Raw genomic sequence first — 22,908 nt, forward strand, 5'->3', positions numbered from 1 at the left:
AACCAATGTATCTAAACCAATATATAGCTGAACAAACCAGTATATAGTTGAACAAACCAATATATAGTTGAACAAACCAATGTATCTAAACCAATATATAGTTGAACAAACCAATATATAGTTGAACAAACCAATGTATCTAAACCAATATATAGTTGAACAAACCAATATATAGTTGAACAAACCAATGTATCTAAACCAATATATAGTTGAACAAACCAGTATATAGTTGAACAAACCAATATATAGTTGAACAAACCAATATATAGTTGAACAAACCAATGTATCTAAACCAATATATAGCTGAACAAACCAGTATATAGTTGAACAAACCAATATATAGTTGAACAAACCAATGTATCTAAACCAATATATAGTTGAACAAACCAATATATAGTTGAACAAACCAGTATATAGTTGAACAAACCAGTATATAGTTGAACAAACCAATATATAGTTGAACAAACCAATATATAGTTGAACAAACCAATGTATCTAAACCAATATATAGTTGAACAAACCAGTATATAGTTGAACAAACCAATATATAGTTGAACAAACCAATGTATCTAAACCAATGTATAGCTGAACAAACCAGTATATAGTTGAACAAACCAATGTATAGTTGAACAAACCAATGTATAGTTGAACAAACCAATGTATCTAAACCAATATATAGTTGAAGAAACCAATATATAGTTGAACAAACCAATATATAGTTGAACAAACCAATATATAGTTGAGGAAACCGATGTATTTAAACCAATATATAGTTGAACAAACCAATATATAGTTGAACAAACCAGTATATAGTTGAACAAACCAATATATAGTTGAACAAACCAATATATAGTTGAACAAACCAATGTATCTAAACCAATATATAGTTGAACAAACCAGTATATAGTTGAGGAAACCGATGTATTTAAACCAATATATAGTTGAACAAACCAATGTATAGTTGAACAAACCAATGTATCTAAACCAATGTATAGCTGAACAAACCAGTATATAGTTGAACAAACCAATGTATAGTTGAACAAACCAATGTATAGTTGAACAAACCAATGTATCTAAACCAATATATAGTTGATGAAACCAATATATAGTTGAACAAACCAATATATAGTTGAGGAACCCAATATATAGTTGAGGAAACCGATGTATTTAAACCAATATATAGTTGAACAAACCAATGTATAGCTGAACAAACCAGTATATAGTTGAACAAACCAATGTATAGTTGAACAAACCAATGTATAGTTGAACAAACCAATGTATCTAAACCAATATATAGTTGAAGAAACCAATATATAGTTGAAGAAACCAATATATAGTTGAACAAACCAATATATAGTTGAACAAACCAGTATATAGTTGAGGAAACCGATGTATTTAAACCAATATATAGTTGAACAAACCAGTATATAGTTGAACAAACCAATATATAGTTGAGGAAACCGATGTATTTAAACCAATATATAGTTGAACAAACCAGTATATAGTTGAACAAACCAGTATATAGTTGAACAAACCAGTATATAGTTGAACAAACCAATATATAGTTGAACAAACCAATATATCTAAACCAATATATAGTTGAACAAACCAGTATATAGTTGAACAAACCAATATATAGTTGAACAAACCAATGTATCTAAACCAATATATAGTTGAACAAACCAATATATAGTTGAACAAACCAATATATAGTTGAACAAACCAATATATCTAAACCAATATATCTAAACCAATATATAGTTGAACAAACCAATATATAGTTGAACAAACCAATATATAGTTGAACAAACCAATGTATCTAAACCAATATATAGTTGAACAAACCAGTATATAGTTGAACAAACCAATGTATCTAAACCAATATATAGTTGAACAAACCAATATATAGTTGAACAAACCAGTATATAGTTGAACAAACCAATGTATCTAAACCAATATATAGTTGAACAAACCAATATATAGTTGAACAAACCAGTATATAGTTGAACAAACCAATATATACCTCAACAAACCAATATATAGTTGAACAAACCAATATATACCTCAACAAACCAATATATAGTTGAACAAACCAATATATAGTTGATGAAACCAATATATAGTTGAACAAACCAATATATAGTTGAACAAACCAGTATATAGTTGAACAAACCAATGTATCTAAACCAATATATAGTTGAACAAACCAATATATAGTTGAACAAACCAGTATATAGTTGAACAAACCAATATATACCTCAACAAACCAATATATAGTTGAACAAACCAATATATACCTCAACAAACCAATATATAGTTGAACAAACCAGTATGTAGTTGAACAAACCAATATATAACTTAAGAAACCGATATATACTTGAGGAAACCGATGTATCTAAACCAATATATGTCTGGTTAAATCAATGTATTATAAACCAATGTGTTTGCAATTAAACCATACATTCAACCAGTTAACCAATCCATATTCACACAATACACATGTATTATTTCCTGAACAGCTTGCCATACATTTCACACGCGCCGCCAGAAGAACTCTGAACTCCTCCTGCAGTGTTCAGGGGAACTGTTAGTGCTGCACCGACCCGCGGGACGCTTTTATGAAGTTATTTGGCCCGCACCGCACCACTGTATATATTTTTACAACCATTAAATAGACATACGGGGTCTGCGGGTTATGAGACGATCCGCGCATCACTAGTTCAGGGCTATCAGGGTTGTCATGTCAACAAATGCACGTGCGATGGCATCCCCTGTTGTGGGATGACAGATCTTACGACAGTAGTTGAGGACATTATTTTTTCCAAACTGTAGGGGGACCCCGAGAGCAAAAGTAGCCAAGTGCTGCTTTAATAAGACCATTACAAGTTCATTTGCTGTCATTATTGGGATTATACTGACAAAAGACAGCAAATAAAATGGTAAAATAAAGCCAAAACTAATAAAACGGATTTACGATTACCCTGTGATTAATTTATTCATGCTGCAATGCATTCTGGGAGAACACTTGATCAGCTCAAAGATATAATTATGTTGAGTTCTTCTTACCAACCTCAACTTATATATGTAAGTTGGCTGAACTTTTGAAATTGAGTTACTTGTACTCAAGTTTTATGTTAACCTCTACAAATACACAAGTTAACTCTACAAATTAGTAGCAAGTAGTATCAAGTCAAAAATGATGACCTAATTTGCTTGAAAATGATGAGGCAATCAGTTTCCACAGCTTTTCTAAGTAAAGTCAACTTATTACTTTTTACAGGTTGGTGGACCTGTCAATTAGTCTCCCCTCTGAAATAGTCTCATCGCCAAGGTATCCTCAATAAACCTGTCTCTGGCGTGATGACTAAGGTCCTTAAATTATTCCTATTTAATAATTGTTTAATTGACACGTCATCCTCAATAAACCCGTCTCCGACGAGAAGACTCCGATCCTTCGAATATTCAGATCTAATATACCTTCTGGCATGTAAGGTTGCCAGAATAATAACCATACACTGTTTATCAATTGGTTTCTCCCAAGGTTTATTTTTTCTCAGTTGTGCACCTGATGATCACAGTTTTTCTGCAGAGTGGCTGTACAGCCAAATCAAATTCTTTTGCAATATTTTCCTGTTTAACACTGAAGCTGCTTTGAAACAATCGGAAACAATAATTTCACCTCACTGTTTCATCTCACACTCACTACTCCAAAGACTGAGCTCTTGGTAGCTAAAAATGCTACTGTGAAAGTCTGAATTATTTAGTGTTTCCCTTGTAACTAAATGGCTGTGTATGTTGTGCTTGCTGACTGGATTCTAAATTGTTGCTCATTATTCATTGAGGGTTAAGCTTAATACACATGGCTCAGTAAAACATGGAAGTCTTTGGTCCATCAATGTATTTAAGCAGCATCACAAACCTCTGAAAGCAGGAGTGACAGTATGTCAGGATGCTCAGTTCAAATAGTCTATGACTGTGTGTGTACTGGGTTCTTCAACTCTGGTCCTCAAGGTTCACTGTCCTAAATCAGCCCTTGTGTACTTAGCACTGCAAACACTCTTGTGACAGAAAAATAATCAATATTCAGCAGAAAACAAACAAAACATGAACAGGAAAACAACCGTGATACAGAAGAGATACAAGATGAACCATACACAGGAATGTGTGTATAATAATAAATACATTTTAGTCAAATGTATTTATGTAACGCGTTTTACAATGCCGGTTGTTTCAAAGCAGCTTCAATGTTTTTTAACAACATGTACTTTTAACATTTCCCTCAACTCACCTAATTCAGATGTTTGAGGTGAACTACGAGCCCCCGCCCGCGCATCTCCATGAACGCCATACTGAATTCCGTGTGCCAATGGGACAGATAAACTTCAGGACCTCGCACCCCCGGGCATCCCTTCTTGCTCCCATCGAAGAGCTTCGCTCCGCACGTCTAACAAAGTGGAATTTGGGTGTTGGCGCACCAGCTGCTTAAGCTCCCGTCTCAAAGTGCTATTATTAACGTATTCAACAAATTGATCACGTAACACGATTTCAGTGTTTACCATAGCATTCGGAGACTGTTGCTTAACCTTCTCCAAGAGACTCATCAAGGCAAGGGAAAACTCCAGGAGTGTTTCCCCCTCTTGCTGTCTCCGGGAGAAGAAAGCTTCCTGTAGAGCTACATATGACAGTGAACATCCATACAACTCACGCAGCGCACTGATAACTTTAGCAGGATCCCCACGCTCCTCCTCTGAACGATAACGTATCTCTTCTCGCGCCTCCCCCTCTAAGTGATCAAAAAGGAAGAAGGCCTGGTCTGCAGGGGACAAATAACGGGTTCTCATACATGCCATAGCTTCTTCAACCCATTCATTAATATCCACCCCAGACTTCCCACTAAATTTTGGGCACCTCCTATCTCTAGGTACAAACACATACCTGTCAGTTACTGGAGTATTAGTACCAGTCAGTGATGGAAGTATGGGGGCTGGGACAGAAGTACTTGGACCTGCGACACTAACCCCTGGCAATTCAGACGCCCTTTCCTGTCGCAATCTCTCGTTGTCAGCTCTAAGTTGAGCCACACTCCAAAAATCCAACACAGTGAGAGAAAAGGGGCGGGCTTTCGACCAAGACGCACTCCAGGGGGCATAAACAACAGGTTTATATACAAAAATGAGGCGGTACCTTATTGGACACGCATTTAATAAGGTGACGTTTCAAACACGTGACCCACATCACTACACAAAGAAATAATATCAAGCAGAGATAAACCCCAAACACGTCTGCACACCGTTTGCGGAGGAATCCAGCGACTAACTAACATTTTCTTTGCAGCAGTGAGAGCAGCTAACAGTAATTTTCTCTGTTGCAAAGACAATGCCATTTCAGAGAAGTTATTTAAGAAGAAGAGTTCTGGAGTCAAGACCATATCCTTATTCAACAGAAATGATATATCATGAGCTGAGACCAGAAGCGAAAAAGTGCAGGGCATTCCCAAAAGAAATGTAAATATGTACCAAGTGCTTTCGGACATAAATTACAATTTGGCGAAGGTGACCGATGCATATAAAAGCGTTTTAAAGGGGACAGATGAAGTCTATGCAGAAGTTTCCAATGGATCATCTGATGATTTGGGTTTCTTGAGGATGATTTAATTGTCTCCCAAATTTGGTCAGAAAATAAAGTTTGAGCGTCACCTCTGATATCCTTGGACCAGACAGTTGCTATGGATAATGGTTTGTATGAGATTTTAAGGAAAAAGAGTAAATACCTGAACCAGAAATAACCGAATTATCAGTTGAAAGTAATACTTTCAGCAAGGGGTGTACAGGCAGTCTGTATCCCAGGGAACTCCACATGCGCAAAGCGCTGACCCGATGCGAAGGTACATGAAAAAGGAAGTTCCTGGAATACTAAAAAGAGCCTTAATATCTTGAAATGATTTCAGGCCTTTGTCATCATAGATATCACCAAAAGAGTATACTTTACATTTAACCCATTGTGGACAGTGAAATAAAATGTGTAATGATAGGGCCAAAATGAAGTTTACATTGTCAAAAGCCCCGTTTCCACCAAAATTACCCGGAACAATTTGTACCAGGAACTTTTTTACAGGAACTTTTCTCCCCCCCAGACCTGCAGCTGTCTGCGTTTCGACCGCGATAAAGTTCCGAGAAGATTAGGCAGATTAGTCCGGTGATGTAGGACTGCGCGCGACTGCTCCTCAAGTCAGTGAAGGACAGTAATCATTTTTAAGTGTACCGATTGAAAGATTTAGTGAACTGTTTACATGAGACGTTATCTAAACCGATCTGGTGTTTACATGTGATGACTTTCAATCGCAATCATTTTGTCACATGCAGTTTGCCTGCCGCACCAAAAATGTCTCCGCTGTTTTCTCCAGCAGCTGGAGTGTTTTAACTGTAGCCATAGCAACTCTTAACGGCCACCAGGACTAATACAGTATTATTTATAGCTATCTGTTGTAAAGTGTAATAATCATCTCAGAAAAAAAAATCTTCTGTCAGGCGCAGTTAAAGTAAAAACTGCCTGGGGCAATATACGCTGTGTCATTACCCCAACATTATCTTCATAACTCACGAAATAAAAAGTTTACCCCTCAGAAAAATGTACTTTCCTCTCTTGTCAACATGAGTGCGGCGCGCGCCGTCACGTCATGTAAGGACACACACTTAAAAGTAATCGGTCAGGTCGTTTACATGGTGAAAAAAAATTAATAACGAGTATGGAAGAGATTCAAGCTGTGCTGCTTTTGCTGGTTATGTATAGGTTTACTAAAGAGGTAATTAACAACGACAGAAAAGAGCACTAATATGCAGATTCGGCAGCATGCAGCATATTCAGAAAGCTTGTAAAGCTAGATTTAAAATGACAATGTATATTATTATCAGCTATTACGGACATTGCACGTGAGATGGCTGAGACGAACGCGTGCATCAGACAGAGAGCAAGACTGATATTTACTGAACGCAGACCGAACCTCGCAAAAGACTTTTAAAAATGCCGGTTGAAATAAAATGCTGCGTCAGCTCAACCAATCAGCATGTTCAGCGCCCAAGTCCTGCCCTCGAAAGTTCCTGAACTTTGAAAAAGTACTACCTCGCGAGCAGGGCCGTTTGGAGAGGGAAATATTTACCCGGAACTTCATTTAGACCCTGGTTCCTGCGGTCTAAACACACCGAGTACCACCCAAAGTTCCTAGTTCCTGGGTAAAGTTCCTGTGGTGGAAACGGGGCTTAAGTGTCTATACTCTCTGTAAAGAGGAAGTAGACGTAATTACGTCATATGTATTGAAACCTGTATTTTAGTGATATCTTGTCTCCTACCTTCCAAGAGAGAGAGGGAAAAGAGACCGCCAGCAGACGACCACCACATGCCAAGTTAGTTTTGGAGTATTAAAGCCCTGTCCACATGAACACGGGTATTTTTCTACGTGGTTTGGCTGTGTGTCCACACGCAAACGCTGTATCCGGTTACTGAAAACTGACTTTTTTGAAAACTCCGGCCAGGGTGAAGATTTTTAGAAAGTCCGGTTACAGTGTTGTCATGTAGATGGTGATTCCGGAGATTTCGTTTTTTTATGTCGAAGTGCGCGCCGTTCTCTTCTTTGTTTGACGTCAGATTTTTCCACGTTATCTCCTTTTGATTTACGTGTCGAGTCTATACGGTGGACTCCACTAACAGCGCTTATCACATGTATAGCCTACAGATATTGCAGAACAAAGGCACCAGAATACAATAATACAAAATAGTAAAGCAAGTGTGTCCACTTCGGCCCTGCACCTGTGTATACAGTTACTGTCACTGAGTCCAAAGTAAAGGGAATTGTAGAAGGGTTTCACTTGTGAAAATCAGGCAGCCAATCATAGCGTAGTTTTCCGTTCTCATGTGGAAACATTTTTTTTTTAACCGTGCTCGTGTGGATGCGATTGTTTTTTTAAAATGGAGGAGGAAAAACTCCGTAATAATAATACCCGTGTACGTGTGGACTAGGCCTAAGTCAGGATTGTCACTCAGTATCAATAATCCCTTCTTGCAGGGGCGTAGCCATCTTTTCAGAAGGGAGGGGGACAGATATGTTGTAATATATTTGATATAATATAATTTATTGCATCTTTTGCTTTAATTCGGTAATATATCAAACACACTGCTCAACAATAACCACTAATATCTATATTTTTTTTCTCCTATATTTTATGCCAATTTTATGATTGGTTTATCGAGCCTACTACAATCACTTGTGCATTAATTCTCCATAGATTTTATGCCATGTAAATCTAAAAAAGGTTTAGATTTTTTTATAGTAAAAAAAGATTGAAATATTATTCTGATGTTAATCAGCTGTTCTCTATGTGAATATATAGTAAAGTGTGATTTATTCCTGTGATCAAAGCTGAATTTATCATCATTACTCCAGTCTTCAGTGTCCCATGATCCTTTACTAATCATTCTCAGATGAGGATCTGATCATCAACACACACTTATGATTAGTATCAGTGTTGAAAACAGTTGTGCTGCTCATGGTGATGCTTCATTTTTGTGGAAACCACCATACCATTCAAACATTTGTGGTAAATTAAAAAAGAGAGAAATTAATACTTTAATTGATCAGACATGCATTAAACTGATCACAAGTGATATTTTTAATAGCCATTTAAAAATTACAAAAGATAATAATTTATTTAATAAATGCTGTCCATTGAACTTTCTATTCATCAAAGAATCCTGAAAAATAAAATGTATCGTGGTTTCCACAACTGTTTTCAACACAGATAATAATCATAAATGTTTCTTGATTATAAAATCCTCATCTGAGAATGATTAGTGAAGGATCACTGAAGACTGGAGTAATGATGATAAATTCAGCTTTGATCACAGGAATAAATAAATTACACTAGGCCTACTATATATTCACATAGAAAAAAAACTGTTTTTAATTTGTGATAATATTTCACAATTACCGTTTTAACTGTATTTTTGATTAAATAAATGCAGCTTTGGTGAGCAGAAGATACTAAACATTAAAAACATTATTGTCAATAAATAGCCTACATTGAGATGGCTTGAAAAACACACATAAAGCATATATTGTCGCACTCGTCCGATTGTCTTCATCATGTTTCATCATCATAACGATTGTTTTCCTTCAGCTGCAGCTCCAGCGTGACAGTGTATTACTTCTGAATCTGCTTTTGGACTTTCTGTGAGAACGCCCTCCTCATAGTTAGATGCATAGATTATGTTTTGTCCCTGAATTTGATGTATTCACATTGGTTTCTATGTAAATACACTTGCCCGTGGGCCGTGATCTCAAGAAGCACGCTATCAACCGTGGTTGGAGAAAGCTGTCTTTAGTGTTTGTTGCTCATTATTCATTGAGGGTTAAGCTTAATTAAAACATGGAAGTCTTTGGTCCTTCAATGTATTTAAGCAGCATCACAATGTTCATGAAAACATGATGGCGCCACGCGTGGCCGCCTCGGTGTGGAGCTCCTCAGTTATTGTGTTGTTTTTCTTTGTTTGTTCTACGCTTAGTCATTCTTTTCCGATCCGTTTTACCAAAGACAAACTACTGGACATTAGGAAACACACACCAGACAACATATCTACATTTTTTGAATATTCGGACGTTTTGCGGGACATTCTCGTTGGAGGGGCAGCTGTGTTTTTAAAATGCGCAGCCGGGCGCAAACGAGGGAAGCGAGCCGGCGCGCTGGTTAAACTCCGTCGCGCGGCCTCCGCACTCCGCACATCTTGTGAATCTCCGATCCTTTCCTAACAAAACGGTCAAACTTCTTCTCCTCTCCCGCATGAACAGGGACTTTAATAACTCTGCTGCACTGTGCTTCACTGAAACCTGGCTGAGTGAAGCCATTCCGGACAACGGACTACATCTGCCGGGCTTCCAGCTGTTCAGAGCGGATCGCATCACGGAACTTACAGGGAAAACGAGAGGTGGTGGATTGTGTTTCTACATTAACGAAAGTTGGTGTTCAGATGTAACAACGCTGAAGATGTGCTCTCCTAATTTAGAGGCGCTCTTCATAAACTGTAAACCTTTTTACTCGCCACGAGAGTTTTCCTCGTTCGTTCTCGTGAATGTTTACATTCCTCTAGACGCGTGTTGGAGATTTTAACAAAGTAAATCTCTCCCGTGAACTGCCAAAATACAGACAGCACGTTACATGTCCCACCAGAGACAGTAATATACTGGACCACTGTTATACATTAATAAAAGATGCATATCACTCCGTCCAACGGGCAGCTTTGGGGTTGTCTGATCACTGTGTGGTTCATCTTATACCGACCTACAGGCAGGAAGTACATATACTGGGTTCGCGGAAAAAAACCCATGCGTTTAATTGTCCAAAAGGCGAATAATTTCCCGGAGGGACCGTAGGGCACATTCGGATCACTTTTCCCTGTTAATTACCACGCCATATGACCTTTCGTACTTACCCAGCTCCCGCTGATCGCTCCTTTGATTCCCCCGGATAGTGCCCGTATGGACGCAGATAGGGGGCGACCAAGGGCTAAAATGGTGACCGAACCCCATGACAGCTTCGTCATGCCAAAAAGGATGCTTACAGAAGTGGGGATAAGATATATATTGTATAACCAAGCCAGGAACAGACTGACAAAGGAGATCAGAGTTGCTAAAACAAGCTACTCTGAAAAGCTGAAAAACCAGTTTTCAGCCAACGACCCTGCATCAGTCTGGAAAGGCCTGAGGAACATCACCAACTACAAGTCACCATCCCCCCGAGCTGTGGAGAATCCACAACTGGCTGACGATCTGAATGCATTCTACTGCAGGTTTGAAAAGCCCAGTCTCACACCTCACACCCACCCTGATCTGCACTTTACACCCTCACCATCACCTCCTGCACCCCCTCTTCTCCCCCCTCCTGCCATCCAACCTGAGCTTAAGGTCTGTGTGGAGGACGTGAGCCGAGTCTTCAAAAAACAGAAGACCAAGAAAGCTTCAGGCCCAGACGGCATCTCATCTGCTTGTTTGAAAGCCTGCGCTGACCAACTGGCCCCAGTCTTCACGCAGATCTTCAACAGATCATTGGAGCAGTGTGAAGTTCCCAGCTGCTTCAAACGCTCCACTATCATTCCCGTCCCCAAAAAAAACAAAATCACTGGACTAAATGACTACAGACCTGTTGCTCTCACGTCTGTTGTCATGAAGTCATTTGAAAGACTGGTGTTGGCCCACCTAAAGGACATCACTGGACCCTTGCTGGATCCTCTTCAATTTGCCTACAGAGCAAACAGGTCTGTGGATGATGCAGTCAGCATTGGACTGCATTATATCCTGCAACATCTCGACAGACCTGGGACCTATGCAAGGATCCTATTTGTGGACTTCAGTTCGGCCTTTAATACCATCATGCCTGATCTCCTCACAGCCAAACTGACCCAGCTCTCCATACCATCCTCAATCTGTCAATGGATCTCTAGCTTCCTGACAGACCGGCAGCAGCGAGTGAGACTGGGTAAACTCACATCCAGCACTCTTACCATCAGCACTGGTGCCCCCCAGGGGTGCGTTCTCTCCCCACTGCTCTTCTCCCTGTACACCAATGACTGCACTTCTAAAGACTCCTCTGTCAAGCTCCTGAAATTTGCAGATGACACCACTGTCATCGGCCTTATCCAGAACGGTGACGAGTCTGCTTACAGACTGGAGGTTGAACAGCTGGCTGTCTGGTGCAGTTATAACAACCTTGAGCTGAATGCGCTCAAAACGGTGAAGATGATAGTGGACTTCAGGAGGAACATCCCAGCACTCCCCCCACTCACCATCATGAACAGCACTGTGGACGCAGTGGAGTCATTCAGGTTCCTGGGAACTACCATCTCTCAGGACCTGAAGTGGGACAATCACGTTGACTCCAATGTGAAAAAGGCTCAGCAGAGACTGTACTTTCTCCGTCAGCTGAGGAAGTTGAGCAACGTGCCACAGGACCCCCCCTCCCCCCTTCCCAGGCAAATGCCTGTAAGTGCAATTACTCCCACCTTTTAGTGCAATATCTCCTAAACTCAGGTGATTACTTATATTATTTATTATTTATATTTATTCTTACCACCCAAATGCTGTAAATGCTCATAATCTATGTTTTCTGACTAAACGTAACCTTGACCTTATACTGTTATATTTTCTTCATATTTTTATTCTTAGAATTTTTTTTATTACCGTGTTGTATTTATATTGTTTATGTGCACTGGAAGCTTCAGCACCAAAAATTCCTTGTGTGTGAAAGGCACACTTGGCAATAAAGCTCTTTCTGACTCTGATTCTGAAAGCAGGAGTTACAGTATGTCAGGATGCTCAGTTCAAATAGTCTATGACTGTGTGTGTACTGGGTTCTTCAACTCTGGTCCTCGAGGTTCACTGTCCTAAATCAGCCCTTGTGTACTTAGCACTTAAAACGTGTTGTGACAGAAAAATAATCAATATTCAGCAGAAAACAAACAAAACATGAACATGAAAACAACCGTGATACCGAAAAGATTCGTCCTGAACCATACAAGGGAATGTGCAGATTATCATAAATATATGATATTTATAGGACATAAATCATCTCTGTGGCAAAAGCTAAAGTACAAGCAGGAAATGTCTCTTGGCACAGCAAAGCACCATTATTATTGTCATAACGTTTGTATTAACATTGCTAGGTTGTACAATAAAGAAGTTTTAATTGTCTGGTTCTCTGTTGATGTGTCTAATATATCAATCATTTATTGGTAAAGGCTGAGAGACCTGGTGAGCACAGGTTCCTGAACCCTGATCTAAAGCGAAAAGAGGCCTAGCAACGTCCCATTATCAGAACATGGCATGTCATGTGAATTTTTAGCGAATGCTAAGTGAGTTTGCTAATGATTATCGTTATTGGCCTATAAAACTCATACTTGCAGCTTACTAGTCTTTCAACTACTCAATTCACAGTCTATTGTTTTCACTCAATTAACTTTTCACACGTCTGTCATGAATGACTTAATGTAACTAATTATTATTAATTAATGAAGATTTATATAGTACTTTTCTAGGCACTCAAAGTGCATTACATATAAAAGTGGGGAATCTCCTCAACCATTACCGGTGTGCAGCATCCACCTGGATGATGTGACGGCAGGCATATTGAGCCAGAACGCTCCCCAAACACCAGCTGATTGGTCGAGAGGATACAGAGTGATGAAGTCAATCAGTATATATGGGGATGATTAGGAGACCATGATGGACAGAGGTCAATGGGCAAATTTGGCAAGGTATTCTACAAAATGGTAGCCTTTTAAAAAGTCACTTTTTCATCTTTTTAAAAGCCACTGTTAAATGTGTTTGTCCGTTTTTAACAGCTGTTATGTTCTCGTGCAGTGTATCGAAACTGACTAAACATTGTAATGCCATTATTTTCCCCCTCTTTTGTGCAGTTTTAGATAATACACCAACAAATATTGCACCAAGAAAGTGCAACATTTTGTAATATCTGTTTATTTCCATTGCACAGGGCAGTAAAGAAACCCTCTCAGATGACTGTCCTTTGGAAGAAGAACCTTTAAGTGCATACATAACTTTACCCTAATTTGTATATACTTGTGTAACTATTCTTTCTGTCTGCAATATGAGTTGCAGGAGTCCACATCTAGAGAAAGGCTTACAGAACAATCTGTAACCCCCTGTATGATGGGAAAATGCAGTTCTGATAGGCTCAGCATAAGTTTTATGGAGCTAGAAATATGACACAATTATCAGAATTTGAATTGTATAAATCTGAATTATTGACAAGTGTTATCTAACAAAATTGAATGTTATGTTTCAGTTTACATAGTTCTGAATTTGAATTTTTAAATGTTGAATATAGGACATTTAATATTGAACACATCTGAAATGTTTTTATGTCAACATGTATTTTCAAACAGCAGATATTTTGTTCTGAATTAATAGACTGGAAATATTCAGTTCAAGATTTCAGCTGAAGAGTAAAGGATGCCAGAAAAGTCGAACGGATCACCATCTGATCATTTTATTTATTACATTTTTTAAATAGGAAATTTAATGATCAGATGGTGCTCCGTTGGACTTTTCTGCCATCCTTTACTCTTCCCTGATGATGACCTCTGTCCTACTTTCTGTAAGATCTGAATTTCTGCGGTTTGAATTTTAGAATATTAAATTTAATGTTCTGAATTTCTTCTTCATCTGAAATCTTGAATCTGTATTTTCAAAAACTGAATATTTCCAGTCTATTAATTCAGAACAAAATATCTTGTCCCCCTACCCATAGCTCGATTTAAGTCTATTCCTGCCCAGCAGAATAGGCCTACTTCAGGGGATGGCCAGGGTGACCTGAGGATTATGTTTAGGCCAAACCCGACGAGGGATCATCCTCGGGACCCTATTCCCTCACAAGAGCCGCAACCGGGGGTGCTTCCGGAGGATTCCGTCGGCCCCTCTCATGGGCGTCCAATGGTGTCCTTTGGGGCACCTGCGGACGAGCAGATGTTAATCGCTGCGCCGTCGTAAGAGACCCTGAGAGGGGCCGCCCAGAGATGGAGGAGACTGCTCTACAGGGAGTGGCAGCAGCACCACTTCCTCCCCCGGAGGAGGGCTGGGGGGGGTTCTTTTGTGTTTAACATCTGTTCCGCCACTGGCCCCAGCGCCAGTGGTACCCAAAACTTCACAAAAAGAGCAGTTTCCAAAATCTCTGGGTGCCAAGAGAGCATGTTTGGCGGTGTTCGACGCTCCCATTGCCGCCGATCTTGGATCTGCGATTCTTGAACCGGTCCCTTCACAGGCTGCCGTTCAGAATGCTAACGCAGAAACACATCTTCAGGTGCATCCGTTCCCAAGATTGGTTTGCAGCGATCGACCTGAAGGACGCATACTTTAATGTCTCGATTCTTCCTCGACACAGACCGTTTCTACGCTTTGCGTTCGACAGACGAGCATAACAGTACAAAGTCCTACCCTTCGGGCTGTCCCTGTCGCCCCGTGTCTTCACGAAAGTCGCGGAGGCGGCCATTGCTCCCATGAGAGAGCGTGATGTTCGCATCCTCAACTACCTCGACAACTGGCTGATCCTTGCCCAGTTGCAAGAGCCGTTGTGCAAACAGTTGGGAATTCGGGTCAACTGGGAAAAGATCAAACTCTGCCTCACGCAGAGAATCTCTTTTCTCGGGATGGAGCTCGATTCTATCGCCCTGACAGCGCGCCAGTCGGTGTTGAACTGCTTGAATTTGTTCAAACGCAGGACAGCGGTCCCACTGAAACAATTTCAGAGGCTTCTGGGGCATATGGCATCCGTTACCGCGGTCACACCGCTCGGATTACTCCATACGAGACCGCTTCAGCACTGGCTACATGACCAATACCTGAGGTGGGCATGGCACAGCAGGTCCCTTCGTGTCTCAGTCACACCGTGGTGCCGCCAAACCTTCAGCCAGTGGTCGGATCCTGTATTTCTACGGGCGGGGGTGCCCCTAGAACAGTTATCCAGGCATGTGATTGTCTCCACAGACGCCTCATCCACCGGCTGGGGTGCCACGTCCATTGCCAGTTGTTTTATTCCCTGCCCGAGGGGACCCTCGGCACGGATGCCCTGGCACACAGCTGGCCCTGGGGCCTATGCAAATATTTGTCCCCTCAGTGAGCCTTCTCACACAGACACTGTGCAAGGTCAGGGAGAACGAGGAGCAGGTCGTCCTGGTAGCTCCGTATTGGCCCAACAGGACATGGTTCCCAGAACTAGTACTCCTCACGACAGCACCTCCTTGGCCCATTCCTCTGAGGAAGGACCTCCTGACTCAGAGACAGGGCACCCTCTGGCACACGTGTCCGGACCTTTGGAAACTCCATGTCTGGTCCCTGGACGGGACGCGGAGGTTCTAGGTGATCTACCACGGGCTCTGGTGGACACCATCACTTCCGCTAGAGCTCCCTCTACGAGGCACCTCTATGCGTTGAAGTGGAACCTGTTTGTCGACTGGTACTCTTCTCATCGAGAAGACCCCCGAAGATGTTCGGTCAGGTCCATGCTTTCCTTCCTACAAGAGGGGTTGGAGAGAAGGCTGTCTCCTCCACCCTCAATGTGTACGTTGCCACACGTTGCTCTAGTGCTGAGTGCACTGCAGAGACCTTTGAGCCTTTGCAGTCAGCAGAGTTGAAAATCCTGTCTCTAAAGATGGTACTCCTGACTGCATTGGCCTCCATCAAGAGGGTAGGTGACCTGCAGGCATTTTCGGTCGATGAATTGTGCCTGGAATTCGGGCCGGACAACTCTCTCGTGATTCTGAGACCCTGGCCTGGATACGTGCCCAAGGTTACCACCACTCCCTTCCGGGACCAGGTGGTGAGCCTGCAAGCGCTGCCTTCGGAGGGGTGCGATATGCAAAGCACGCACGCCAATGTTCATTGGCCCGTTTTCTATATCGCGAAGCTGACAGGGCTCATAGAAGTAATCCCAATTTGTCTGTCATTCCAACGTACGTCTCCGTTCCCTCCTTCAGGGAACGAGGGTTACCATATGTAACAGAGATGTTACTAATATCACAATAGATAATCAAAGTGCACTTTTTAAAAAAGATTTCAGCATATTTTAATTTGTGTTATAACAATAAACACAATCACAAAGTATCCTTTTTCTACACAAAATTGAGTATTTATATAAATGTTTCATTCACAGTAACTGCTTGTTACGCTAAAGAGTGAAATGAACTATGCTCTGTTGCGGTTGTGCTGCTGCTGTTTCTTCTGTCTCCTCTAGAGGCCGCGCTGGGTGCCGCTGATTGCTAATTGTGGGTTGCTTTAAAAAACGCTTTAAAAACACCTGTCTGATGTCCGGATGGGAGGCTTCTATTTTCCACACCTGCTCTTTTCCGTAGACGGAGCGAAAGCTCAGCGCTCACACACCTTACTATGCTCCTGAAAGGGGATAATCATTTGTCTTAGTTTATGGGTTATTTTGAGAGCTGGTGGGAGGAAGGTGACGGGTTTTCACGTTGTTTAACTTGTTGGTAGTTATAGTGTAGCAGCTAGAGGAACCAGAACACTCACAACAAACTTGTCTTTTGTTTGGACGGGAGGTAGGCAAGTTTCACCTTTCTTTTACAGACGTGTAGTCAGGGTTGTTTTTTTTGTGTGTGTGTTATTTTCCCACCATGCTCTGTTTTGTTAAGCTTTATCTTTCATTAAACTAATTTGTTGCACCGTCATTGCGTCTCTATGGCCTTGTCTTTGTATGTTATGTTATTCCATTTTCCTGTTTATTTAATGGTGACGTAACACTGCTTTTCAATAGTTTAGTCAACTTGTTTTCAATTAATGTTTTTAATCATTTATACTTTGTACCTCACACAAAATCAAAGAGGCATTGACCTCCCCTCTACAATCTTTCACAACAATTCCCTACATCGCATGTTTTCATGAGTCATTCCCTCAGTATTAGGACTATAAATATCACTACAGATTTCTGATAAGCATCAGACTTACCACATCAAGAACAGAGACTCCAGGTAAGATGTGATTTAGGCAGTATCGCTGTAAATGTGTTTGATTTGCTGTGATGCTTTGCTCCACCTTTACTTAATCTACATGTTCACTGAAAGGAAAAGTTAAGTTTTTCAGAGGATAGATATAAGAAGTTGTGAAACCATTGTTTAAACTGGAGAGACTAGAAAGTGCAAGGTTATATTTAAAGGGTTTGTTTACCCAAAAATTAAATGTATTTAATTAATGACTCACCCCAATGTCGTTCCACATCCGTAAGACCTCCAAACATCCTCTGAACACAGTTTAAGATGTTTTAGATTTAGTCTGAGGGCTTTCTGTCCTTTGAATGTAACTGCATGCACACTTGCTGTCCACGCACAGAAGGGAATGAAAACATCATCAAAGTAGTCCATATGTGACATCAGTTGGTAAGTTGGACTCTTTTGAAGCATCGAAAATAAATTTTGGTCCAAAAATAACAAAAACTACGACTTTATTCGGAAGTCTAACACAGAAGTCTTCTCTTCCATCTTCCTCAAACAAAGATTCAAACGGTCATAAATCATTATTCGGATCATTTGTGTGTGTGATTTTTGGATTTTTGGATCACTGGCAAAACAGCCCAAGACGCTCTTAACCGGTGAAAGGAAGTAAAACAGCGCGATATGCGATGGACGCAAACAAAATGATTGCACAATGTTTTGCTGTCTGCACTGTTCCACACATCTTTAAAGGTCAAAACATTTCTCTCGTAAGGCGGAGAAAAAGAGGAGAGCCCTTGACGGGGTTGGCAGGTTTTCACAACAAGACCCGTCCAATTGCAACTCAAAACTGTGTTAAAGTAGCCCAATTCCACATGAAATCCGCGGACTTGGCAACACTGGATCGCAGTTTGTTGACGTCATTCGCCTCCGTCCTTTTTTCAATGAGGTACGACTCGCATTTACTGGGGAATATCCGATCTGACCGCTTACATGGCAGACGCTAATGCACGCATCCGAATCATATCGGATTTATTACCACATATGAGTGAGGCCTGAATCCGATCTGAGGAATCCATGCGTTTTTTTCCTGCTTACACGTTCACATGCCATATCCAATCTGAGCCACATGAGAGGGAAAAATCGGAATCGGGTCACTTGAACCATGCAGTGTAAATGGGGCCTTTGATGATGTTTTGATGAAAAAAAGTTGACTATATATTTTACCTGTACATATGTGTTTTGACTTGGTTGTGGCAAATTTAGTGTTATTGAAGGAAAAAAACAATGTGATGTCATTTATTGATGTCATTTATGCAATTTTCTTGCATAAGTCTTCATCTGGCACAAACTTTGTGAACCAAGATAAAATCTCCTTTATAGGCAACAGGTGATCACACGTATCCCACAAAAATAAAAAATAATACTAGTGTTTTGAATAAATAAATAAAAATGTATAAAAAAAGAGAAAAAAGAAATCAAAATATACAAAAACAATAAATAATAATGTGAAAAAATGAAAGAATTAAATAAAAAATAAAAATACAGTAAATAAATAATTTGAAAATAAAATAAAATAAATGATTCAAACCAAAAAGACGATAAAGTATTTAAAGTAAAAATCCAAAAGCTCTCCTGTTGCAACAGTTTTCTCTCAAAATGTCCTCCTCTTGCCGGTTTGTGTACCTTCTAGACTGATGCATTGTACGACACTAACATTATGACCCGCTTGTCTGAAGTATAATGCTATAGGACTGCAGCACATCTCCGTCCTAATATTGTTCAATTGTTCAAGAACACATGGACAGCGTATAAGATAAATCACATGTGTGGATGAGCAAGTAATCGTCCCATGTATCCAAATATTCAGGCAAGTGTGTGGATGACAAAGATTTACATTTGTGTAAAAGTAGACTGGGCACAGTTACCACAGCAATAATTACCAGAAGAAGAGTCGGGATACCAGTTTTCACCTTACAAAGCGGAAAATCTGATTTTAATACCAATTGAGAACCTTCTTTAAATACATTAGTCAACTTTGGATAACTATAAATAGACTGCCAATGCTTGAGTAAAGCTTTAAGGAATTCTCCACCCAATGCTAAATATTGAACAGCAAAGATAGGGCCATTTCCTGAGGGGTATTGCAGGAAAGCAAGATAAGGGATTAACCTGAGATTTTCCAGTTATCCTGGCTGAATTTAGCCCTGACTCTGCATGAAAGAAAGCTAAATTAAGGTATTATGGAGATTTAATCTCCAGAGCAGGCTAACAACCAGGCTAAGATTATTCCAAGTGATGTATCTGCTGTCAATCCTACTAGAAATTAATGTGTTTTACAGTCACTCCATGGTGTTCTGTAAATTTGTTGTATAATTTTTATTATCCAGCATTGAAACACTAGATATCCCCTTAGAATGCCTGTAAAATGTTCCTAAATGCCTAGAAAAGGAATACCCAAAGTGCTGTTCTTGAACCACTGTGTATATGCATGGTTTTGGTCTCTTTTGAAAGCTGAGACGTCATTCTGATATTGAGTAATAGCACTTTGAAAAAAAAAGAAGTGTAGTGATTGCAGTACCAGTTTTGGCCACAATCTTACATACACTTCCTTTAAAACTCACACTAATATGTGTAATAGTGCTGTCCTGTGTCTAGGTTAGCAGTAAGGAACACTTTAAAACACTAACACATGCCTCAGTACATGCAGTAATATATGTTATGTAATTGAATAAAACACTTTATTCTCCCCATCCAAAACATCTTCTGCTATCAAGTCAATGGCTCAAAACATCTCATCCGTTATATTTGTCATCTAACCCGGCTAAAACCGTGTTTCCCCTGTAAAGTCTCTCCGTGCGCTATTGCACAACAGGTCTGCCTCAGACCGCAAGAGGGAGTAACTGCAGGGTTGCCAACTTTTAAGTTCAGGTTGTGTGTGTGTGTGTGTGTGTGTGTGTGTGTGTGTGTGTGTTTGTGTGGGTGGTGGTGGTGGTGGTGGGGGGGGGGTTGCAAGTTATAAACATTTTAACATTTCACATTTAAAGAAATCTAGTGTTTGATGATATCTAAATATTTATTAAAATGCAAGACTGAATTACTTTTTGGAGCAACTACATTAGATACATGTATATTTATTAAAGAGCAATAAGGCACCTACGCCGTAAAGTTTGCAGTACAATCGACTTGGATGTTTAAGTTATTTCAACTTAAATTATGTTAAGCTGACTTTAAAAAATGAGTTACATCTTGTATAATTAAATTAAAAAAGTTTAACATTTCTTAACTTATTTTGATGAGATAAACCAATGTAAAAACATATGTTGTCATAACTTATTTAACATATAATTTTTTAAAATATCTTTAGGACAAAGCAAAGACAAACAGGTCACTCAATGCCAGATCCATAAATAATAAATATTCACACAAATGCTTATTTTTTTACACTCTAAACAGTTTCACTATTTTATGGCTTATCAATATGAGTGCAGTGTTTCATTGTAAAAGAGCTTGCAATCTGTAATTAAAAACATAAAAAAACGTATCCACAACACTGCAATGCACAGTTTTCATACAGTGTCTTTTGAGTAAAACTGTCCATTTAAACAGTCCGTACAAAACAATGCTTGTTTTTTATTTTGAATGTCTCAAAGGAATTTTTTTTTAAAAACATTAAAAGAACTGGAAACACTGGTCCAACTCTGCCTCACGCACAACCATTTTGTTACCAGTCTTAGGATCGTCTTAGGATAGGAAAACTTCTTCCAGAACAACCCCCTCCAGTACAACAGCAAAAGTCTTGATAAATGGTGATGTTGTTTGGGTGTTATCGTCCAGCACATAGAAAATGTCAACAGGGGCCGCTTTTGTTTCCTGTGACACAAACACAATAAGAAATATATTTTAGTTAAGAATTTAATTTGTTAATTTTGTAACAAATTAATTAAGATGGGGGTGGGGATGAGGGGTTGGCAATACATAAATTGCATGCACTAATTGTAAACTTTGTATTGGTAAATAGTTTTATAATGTGAAATCAGAAGTGGACATTATAATATGACAGATAACACAAAGAATGGCATGACCAAGTAAATAAGCAGAAAACACCAAAGATAGAGAGAGAGAGTTTAAACTAGGGGTGTCCAATCCTGTTCTATGGGTCACTGTGCTGATGAGTTTAGCTTTAACTCCAACTAAACTTATCTGAACCAGATAATCAAGGTCCACAGGATTAATAGAAACTTCCAGGTAGGTTGGAGCCATAGAAGAGCAGGTTTGGACATCCCTGCTTTAAATGGTTAATTCACCCAAAAAATTAAATTCTGTCATTATTTACTCACCTTTAGTTCGATCCAAACCGTAAGACTTTCCTTTATCTTGAAAACAGCAATTAAGATATTTTTGATGAAATCTGAACGATTTCTGTCCCTCCATTGACAGCCAATACAACAACCACTTTTAAGGCCCAGAAAGGTATTAAAGACATAAAAATAATCCATTTGACTCCAGAGGCGTAACCTCAATTTGATTAGCGATGCAATTGCTCTGCATGTAAAAACAATTACATTTTTTTTTTCACTTATTCATGTCACTTCACAAAACTGAGGTTAAACACCTGGAGTCACATGGTCTACTCTACTTCAATGTTTTTACTACCTTTTGGGGCTTGAAAAGTGACAGTTGCATAGACTGTCAATAGAGGGACAGAAATCTCTCAGGTTTCATTTCAAATATCTTCATTGGTGTTCTGAAAATTAATGACAGTCTTACAGGTTTGGAATGACAAGAGGATAAGTATTTTATGACAGACTTTACATGTTTGGAATAACCCTTTAAGCCTTTTGAAGACTGATACGTACATTACACTTCTTGAATAGCTCGGCTGGGTTCTCGCAAAGAAATACAGGCAGGCCTTGTAGAGCAGGAGTCCTCCTGTGATCATCTATGTCTGTTGTCTAGAAAAACATACAAAAGAAACAACCAAATAGCTTAGGTATAAAAATGTTATTCATCATCAGCCAAAGTAACACAGATCAAGCTATCAAAACATTGAAATTGAACTTACCCTGTCATGAAGTATTTCTAGGAGTGCATCCATGTCCTGTTCGAAAGCTCTTTTCTGTCTCTGTAAAGTTTCAGGAGCTGCGGTGTGTGTACATGCCAATGGCTGCCATGAAGTCTCCCAGAAGGTCTTTTTTGGTGATTCTGAAAAACTCCTCAAAAACCTGTTCATAAACAATTAATTTGTATTAATGCAATAAATAATACAATTCAAATCAAATGAGAGAATTGGTATGGGGAATGTTAAAGGCCAATTTCTAAGCAGTTTGTAAATAATACCTTTGTACAGAGAATGTGGGAGGACCCTTCAGAAGTGTTGAGACTATTAGTACCAAACGATGAGATGGTAGG

The 22,908-nt window shown here is 39.6% G+C and overlaps 1 protein-coding gene and 1 long non-coding RNA gene across 3 annotated transcripts in view; one reads left to right on the top strand and one right to left on the bottom strand.

Annotated features, from left to right (window-relative positions):
- LOC137079101 (uncharacterized) overlaps positions 1-22,908 on the bottom strand; it is a 44,840-nt gene that overhangs the window by 18,467 nt on the left and 3,465 nt on the right. The window lies entirely within an intron of this gene.
- Positions 17,448-22,908, top strand: part of LOC137079100 (neoverrucotoxin subunit alpha-like) — a 74,420-nt gene continuing 68,959 nt past the window's right edge. Inside the window, exon 1 of one of the 2 annotated variants that reach the window (XM_067447058.1) lies at positions 17,448-17,538. The gene's annotated coding sequence lies outside the window, so the exon portion shown is untranslated. The remainder of the gene's footprint in view (positions 17,539-22,908) is intronic. The other variant, XM_067447059.1, reaches the window with a different exon arrangement.

Source organism: Pseudorasbora parva, chromosome 6 (genome assembly GCF_024679245.1).
Source record: "Pseudorasbora parva isolate DD20220531a chromosome 6, ASM2467924v1, whole genome shotgun sequence".
Lineage (NCBI taxonomy): Eukaryota > Metazoa > Chordata > Actinopteri > Cypriniformes > Gobionidae > Pseudorasbora > Pseudorasbora parva.